Source organism: Mizuhopecten yessoensis, unplaced genomic scaffold (assembly GCF_002113885.1).
Source record: "Mizuhopecten yessoensis strain PY_sf001 unplaced genomic scaffold, ASM211388v2 scaffold5875, whole genome shotgun sequence".
Taxonomy (NCBI): Eukaryota; Metazoa; Mollusca; class Bivalvia; order Pectinida; family Pectinidae; genus Mizuhopecten; species Mizuhopecten yessoensis.
Genome location: NW_018406267.1, coordinates 164730 through 173127, shown reverse-complemented (window position 1 = coordinate 173127; position 8398 = coordinate 164730). Strand labels below are relative to the sequence as shown.

Here is an 8398-nt window from a genome sequence, read left to right as displayed (position 1 = left end):
CCTCACCCCCACCTCCTTCTTCCGACCTTTCCTTATTCATCCTATCTTTCTCCCTTTCCGCAAAAAACATTTAATTATTTTTACCATATGTATTGAGGAGAGGACTCTATTAAGTTGTGATAACTTGTTGTCTAATCCATTTGTATATTTGTACAACCACTTCCGAACTAATTGACCTCCACTCGACCTCAAGTAACTTCTTCCTCCTGTGCCGTGACCCAGCATCACCATTTATCATCCTATAGTCACTGTATCCACAGATTCGTGGTTTGAAAGGTGACACATCGCTGTCTCTATCTTAAATACTTTTATTTTACATTTTGCTTATATCTTACCCTAATTTTATCGATTTTGGGTTTTGTTGACAACGGGATATTCTATTTTTTTCAATACTGTATAATAATCCTCGACAAACTTAATGATATAGATAGACCAAATCCATTGCGAATTATGTTCCACGTGTTTGGTTGTGATGTAAAAATCTTCCACAACTTATTTGTCTGTTAATGTGTACTAGCAATAAATGTATGACAATGAGATTTCCAAACCTGTCTCAGTTTAAACTTTGTTTTATTCACATAACATGTGTAATACATAATACAAACATGACGAAACATAAATGAATTGGAGACAGAAACAAGTGTTAGTACACTTAAATAAATCTGTTACCTTTCATCGTAACCAACATTAACAACTATAGCTTAGGGATAGTGACGTGAATAAATGACAGGGGAAGTTAGAGGAGAGTTGGGGAAATGCAGTGTAAAATATGGTACATGTACAAAATACGTTATATAAAAAAAATCAGTACATTGTGGTCAAGACAAATCCTTCTGTTGCGTCATCGTTACTACACTTTGTTATGTAAAATTGTATCGAGGAGTAAAGAGAAACGGAAATGTCAATGTTCTGCGTTTGATTTTTAGTGTGTCTTTATAAAACTTGTTTCTCATAAGTGTTTTATTCTGTGGCCTTTTGAATTTTATCATATTATAATATGGTGCGCCCCATCCTCGATGAAGGCACGAAGATAGCTGTTTGATTGGTCTCAGGTAAAAAAAATGACCAATCGCTAGGCTGATACCTCTCCTTTGAAGATTACAAAGGAGAGACGCCCAACTTCAAAGCCTGTCAATTTTTACCGTTACATGATCGCGAGATTCTTTTGATGTTCAAGAACTAGTCTTCTTGTCTCATCAACAAGGTGGCGCACACCGAACCTTCAATTTTGCTTTGACATAGTTAATTAGCGTAACCCCTCGATATCGAGGATGGCACCACACGGTGCGCCCTTATGCCTGGATAAATGTGTTAATAGGTATTGCAATGCTGCTGTGCGGTAAACAGGAAGCCAACAGTCGTGAACGTTTTCATACCGGTTGTAATAGCCTATATTAATCAGTGACGCACGAATACATCATCTGAACTCGTCATTGGAATAGATCATACAACATCGTCGAAATTAAAAGGTTCCGTTCTCCATATCACATTTAATCTGCATCATGGATTTTTCTCGTGAGAGAATCGAAGGCGTACAATAAGTACTCTGTTTGATTGGTTGGTCACTGGTATCGAGAGTTACGCTTCACCTGCGCCATATTGGATATGCGGTTCGCTGCATTCAACTCAAATCATAATTATGCCATGAGAAAACATCGCAAATCAACGTAACATTAAAACCGTACGTAGCTACAAAATGTAGCTGAGATTTCCATGCGGTTTGGGAGTGCTACATTGAATGTAAACTTGAATGATTAAGTTTAGAAAACCCCAAACATCGAAAGATTGCACATCGTGGCTGTGTTTACATATCGGTAATTATTCTGGCTTCAGGATAACACTATCTCCGTTTTTGTTCTTTAGACAATTTCAAAAAAGTTTTCAGAAATTAATTATATGATAATATTTCTAACCAGGAAATTTAAATGAGGTTGTTACAATACTTGCAAAGTTTCATAATTCAGCTGTGAAAAGACAGGTTTTTCTGAGAAATCAAGTTAAAATGGCGGCTCTGATTTTGAGGGTTATTTCTATCATGACAAATTTTGAACACTATCTCCGTTTTTTTTCTTTAGACAATTTCAAAAAAGTTTTCAGAAATTAGTTATATGATAATATTTCTAACCAGGAAATTAAAATGAGGTTGTTACAATACCTGCAAAGTTTGATAATTGAGCTCTGAAAATACACTTTAAAATAACCATGTGAAAATGGCGGCTGTGATGTGCGAGAGTTAATTCCTTTCATGACACCGGCACTCCTTTCTCGTTCATCTTTTTATTTCAAAAACGTATTCAGATATAACATTATATTTCTAACCAGCTTCTTTATATGATCCATATATCTAGGATAAGTGACATGTTGACACGAACTAACGAATACACGATCAAACTCTCACACAGGTAACTCACTGACCAGACTATCGTCACCAGGTCGATAAGCTGTCAAAACAAACACTCGTAGATCATGCGTGATTTTGCGAGATCAGCGAGAGTTGCCAATCTCTGTATTTATACGTCTCTGGTTCTAGATATCAGAAACTGACCAACCGAAAGGCGTATAGGCAGTACGTTCTTATACTTCTAAAATCATCACAGAAATACCAAAGATTAAGTTTAACATGACGATGCCTTGCGGATCCCTTTCATCTCTAACATCACTTAACATCACAAAGTATAATTCTTGATTGTTTTTGTTTTTGTTTTTCCCCTCAAGCTTTATCTATACATAAAACAACAAAATCATCATCATGCACCATCATCATCATCATCATGCACCACCACCATCATCATCATCATCATCATCATGATCATTCAATCAATCGATCGATCAATCACCCTTCATCAGTCAACATCATGTACCAGTAATTATCATAAATCTTAATTCATTATCATATAACACGATTACAAAACATAAGATCATCATCATCACTTTCATCATCCGCACATTATAATCATAATTAATCGTTCTTTATATACAATCATCATCATATCATTACACATCATCATCATATCATTACACATCATCATCATCATCATCCAATCAATCGATCAATCATGGAAACACTATTGAAACAAAAACTCGATATAAACAGACAAACAACAGGAACTGAGGAGGGAAGGAAAAATAACACGAACATCAACTAAAAAGCGAAGGCGCACCTAAACGTACTTTACATAAAGATTATTTAAATATGTTTCTGGAGGAGTGTTTTTTTCCTTTTCTCGTTGCTTTGGGCAATTTCATAACAAATAATGTTTTGACCGCGATGATATATTCAGAATGTATATTTTCATTTATAAGATTTAGGCAACCAGTTAATTTTTTGTACAATAATATATATCAATAATTGTTTCTCCTTCCAAAACGTTTTCCTTAAAATGTTTCGTTCGGATGTATTTGCTCTGAAATAAATCATTATTACATAATAATAAACTAACTTTTCATACACTATCAGCTTTCGTTTTAGAAACTGACAGGGTATGGGTATAAGGCCGTATTTTTTTCACTCAGTCTTTCTACATTAATTTCATTCACTTATGTGTAGGCATTTATACATTTTCAATAATTCGTTTTCATTCATTCATTTTTAACTGATTGGTTGATTGATCTATTTCCTAGCACATGCTGGTAAGAGAGATTATTGTAGCAGCATCGAGAAATGCATGTTTTTCCGAGGGTCGAACGAAAACGACCCCTAAAATATGTATTAGTCTCCCTTAATTTCAATCCCCTAATTAGTAACATTCAAAGACCCTTATAACAAATCCGAACATATATATGTAATTCAAATATATTGAACTTGTACATAAGCTATTTAAAAGGTACGTAACCAGGTTAACGAAGTCAATGATAAAGCATTAAAGCTGATGTCTTCATTAGAATAGCTCACTTGACATATAATTAACATGTCAGTCAGTTTTGCGACCCAACTGAATGCTACGAAAAGACATATTATTTAAAATCCATTTTAATACCTAGGTCGTCCGGAGCTTATAGGTGTCGGGAGGCTGTAAATGACATTAATAGTTTCTGACTCGCTTCTGATGTGTGTGTTCTTTTTAATAACTGTATTGTAGATACAAAATATATTACTCTAACCGAAGCGTTACATAAATAAGTCTCAGAACCGCTATAATACCAAGGGGAAATTATATGATCACAAAGAAACTGTATATAAATGTACATATATATATATATATATATTGTTAATAGTTAATTACAATTATTGAAAATCAACCTGCATGCTTGCGAAACCGGAAGGAAGTCGTGTCCAGCAGAAGTTTATTAACAAGGATCATACATCATACATAAGCCATTGGCTTAACACGATGTCAACCAGTGATTCAGTGATGGTTATCAAGGGGTTGAGATTTAGGCTGACTACGTTATCTGTTAGACGGCTTGTTGACCGTATCTCCATAGGCTTCCGTAAAATTCGCTGGTACCGAAGTACTTCATATTTTATCAAATAAAGCACTTAATTGTATTCATAAAATGTATTCATTTAACGATTTAAATGTGTATTTATGATAACCTAAAACAAAAAATTGGTGAACAAAGCGAAAGTAGCATGGTACGTCAACATGAAACGAGATTAGTACATGTAGCTTAAAAATCAGCCAATCACAGAGAAGGTGCCCATTTAGCCCGATTGGAGTGTGTGTTGTCATTGTAAATAACGTGGTTCGTCAAAAAATCTGTCGATAATATCCATCGAGAGATTTGTTTCAGCTTAAAATTCTGATCAGCTTAAAGGTAAGTGTCTTTTCTCTATTTTATGTTCTTTATCCAATATATGAAGGTTTCTATTTACCGGCAGGTTTACATAAAGTGGAAGCTGGTGATCACGAGTTACAGGTTGGACATGTCACCGTAATTGTAACGTTAGCTACTCGCTCATGGCCGTAGTATGACGATGCATGTTTCGTCACGTACGATCGGTCAGACTGTCGCTGGTGATGTGGATCATGTTTGATTGAGTACATAGGTGTACCGTGAATCACTAGAGGCGATGTTCGCGCCGTTAGATTTACTCTAGATCTGATATTTTTATGTGTTTGTTAATTGGGCCAAATTAATCAAAGGGAGACAAGCCAGGACGAAATGTTATCATGGGTGTCTATTCTTATATTTAGTAGATCTACACGGGTTTTTGATATATCAGTGGCATATGCAGCAATGATAAAGATAACATTTTCAAAACTATACAATGTAAGACAACCAGATACTGTTCTGAATTTAACAATTCCTTGCATGACCTAGATCTGTCAATTTTCTTTTAACTACATAAATATGTATGTATGAACTAAAATAAGGAAATATATTTTTGTGACATTAAATCGGGAACATTTACGCACATTTTGAGTGGGACAAGGCCTTTATCTGCATTGTCAGGCACTGACCAGATAGCATTGCAGTCTATAACCTGTCTGCTCACTGTTTAGAAATATCAGGTTTCAAATAAACACAGCCAAGCTGATAGCAAATTTAAGTTTGTGGATTTAGAAACCCCTTACAATTAGTACTTGAAATCCCTTGCAATTAGTACTTATTGACCTCAGTGGCATGAATATACCTGAACCTGTATTGTAAGGCCAAAATAAAAATTGTCTGTTTAGGGTTGCATGGGCAAAACAAACAAGGGTAGGTAGGTCGATTTAAAAAAAAAATGTATATTTTTGTGTACCGTGTGGTCATGTGATTATGACCCTACTATTGTATGTAAAACAAAGAATTACATAAACAAGGTTCATTTGGAGGCAAACTGTGCTCCATATGCTGACATTTAGCGCCAACACGGAGCTGGAAGCCATTTTGAAAGACAAGGAACCTTCTAAAATTCGAAAATTTGCCTTTTTTTTTTATTTTTTATTTAAAAAAAAATCAGAAAAAATCTTAAAGTTTTGGGTCGGGGTAAAAAGCTAGGGTCGGTGGGGAACCCTAAACAGACTTTTTTTTTGGCCTAAACTATAAAGTGTTGTTTTCAATGCAAAAACATACAGAAAAGAGGGAGGGAAGAATGTAGTAGCTGTAGATTTGTGTTGGTCAGTCGTTGGTATTACATATTGTACATCTTGATGAGCTTTCAATCCACTGAGGAACGGGCTTGATCCACCTGCACAAAAGCATTTTAGCGATGAACTTTCAAAATTTTCATTTGACTTTATGCAAGGAACAGAATATTGACACATGGAATAATCTTCCAGCAAAGATAGTGGCCATGGGGTCACTAACGTCGTGAACGATGAAACATTTGACTACAGACTTGATGCACACTGTATTGGAAAGACCAAAATCTTGGACTTAGCAACCCTATCAAATGGTGATTGTGTGTAGTTCCACTGTTGTTGGATAGATTGGCCAGACTCTTGTTAGCACAGTCTCTCGTTTCATCGAGGTTCCTTGTCCGAACACAGTTTTTTTCTGCGAGTACTCTGATTTCCTCCTATATACCCTTTGTATGTGTCCATCCAAGCGAACCAGAGGGTTAATATAAATTAATACAATTTTAATATTTGTCTCCTTTATAGAATTTTTTCATGGATTTATTTTTTGTTTAAAAAGCTGAAAATTTCATGATATTATGAATAAGAATTTTCATTGTAAATAAATGATAAAGGCACATTTAGATTTTTTTTCTAAAGTATTGAAATTGAAGTATTATGCAGATTTAATTATCTCAGCATGTGAGATGATGACACTTTAATGGTGGTTCAAGTGCTGTAAAATGCATATATATGAGGCGTTCAACAACATTAGCATTACAAATAGTATTAGTTATATATATATAACAATGTCATTGTTAAATGCTTAAATGTAACTATTTAATGCTTTTATGGGCACAAAATGACCGGTGCTCCTTAATATATTCAAATAATTTCATTTTACTATGTGTTACTAGATACGTGTCCTTTCCTTCCAAAGCTATATATGACTGTCTCTGTTGTAACGATTTCTCAGCTTGACACCGTCTCACACCTTTGCTGTTCTGACAGCTCCAACATGGTCCACCATCAGTTTACCTCAGAATCAGTCATCATCAATAGTAATTATGGCAATTTTCCAGTCTGTCCAAGTTAACACATTTGGACATGCATCATGCTGTGAATTTAGGTTGTATTTGGGACCAATTTTAAGTCTCTTTCTTGGGAAAATTTAAGCTTACGCACAGTGAACGTTCTACCAATTTTCTATTGTTTACAGGCCTGAAAAGGTATTTTTCTGTTGAATATTGTTATTTCTACCGGGAAATTTTAGTTGCAGTTTGATTTTCGCCCTCCGTAATGAGGGCAAATTATCATTACAGCGAACATTTGTAAATAGCATAATAAACATAGTACTGTAATTAAATGTGAATGGCGTAATTAACAGTGGGCGAAAATTGATTTCATGGGCAAAGAGCGAAAGTTTGACTCGGCGAATATTTCCTGGTATACAGTATGTTGCAGACATTTTAAGGGAGTTGAAATTATTCCCTGAATAAATAGCAACCGATAGTGTAGTGGTTAAGCTCCTTGCTTTAACCCTTTCACCACTGTAGACCATAATGGACTCATCCATATAAATGCATGGAATAGTCTACTTAAGTTACATAGGGATGAAAGGGTTAATGATTATAAGATCCAGAGATCAAGTCTTTATAGTGGAGTCAATATAGTATTTGAGAAAAAAAGTCATTATAATAATTATGTTCCTTCATGTATTTACTCTTTGTTAATTTCAAGTCAGAATTTGAATATGAAACATATTGGAACTTTTTTCCTGTTAATGTCATATATATACCCCGCTTTATATATAAAATATCTTTAAATCAAATATCCTATTCATATAAAATATTTTGTTTATATCATAATCCTTTTTATAGCAAATCCACTGATTTTATAAAATATTCTGTTAATATCAAATGTCCTAATTATATCAAATACACTGATTATATTAAATATCATATTTATATCAAATATCACGTTAAAGGGACATCACGCGAAAAGCCATATTTTTTTTAATGAATCTATGTATTGTATGCACTTCCACTTATGTTACCTCGCTATCCCCATATTCATAGTCCGTTCCAAATGTCCAGTTTGACCACTTGAATTGTTCGGGAAAGCCCTGCTAAAAATAGCGCCGGTCACGTCACCTGACTAGGCAGTAAACACGAGCGGTCTGGGCGAGATGAAACGGTTTCCAAAGGGGCCCCCAGAGAGGGGCGTCAGGCAACTGCAACTTCTTACCGCACTATGAAACCAAGTAATATGATTTCTAAGTCCGTATTAAAACTTATTGAACAGTAGTTATTCATCATCAGAAGTTAATTGCACACTTGCCAATATTCAGAATTTAAATTTATTTAGCTTTAAACATATTTGTTGCCAATAAAATTGAACAAGGGATGGGG

General features: G+C 34.7%; 1 protein-coding gene across 5 annotated transcripts in view; it reads left to right on the top strand.

Moving 5' to 3' along the window:
* Positions 1 to 4662: 4662 nt before the first annotated feature.
* LOC110451185 (ceramide glucosyltransferase-like) overlaps positions 4663 to 8398 on the top strand; it is a 68428-nt gene continuing 64692 nt past the window's right edge. For all 5 annotated transcript variants that reach the window (XR_002463044.1, XR_002463043.1, XR_002463042.1 and 2 more), the window contains exon 1: positions 4663 to 4758. The gene's annotated coding sequence lies outside the window, so the exon portion shown is untranslated. The remainder of the gene's footprint in view (positions 4759 to 8398) is intronic.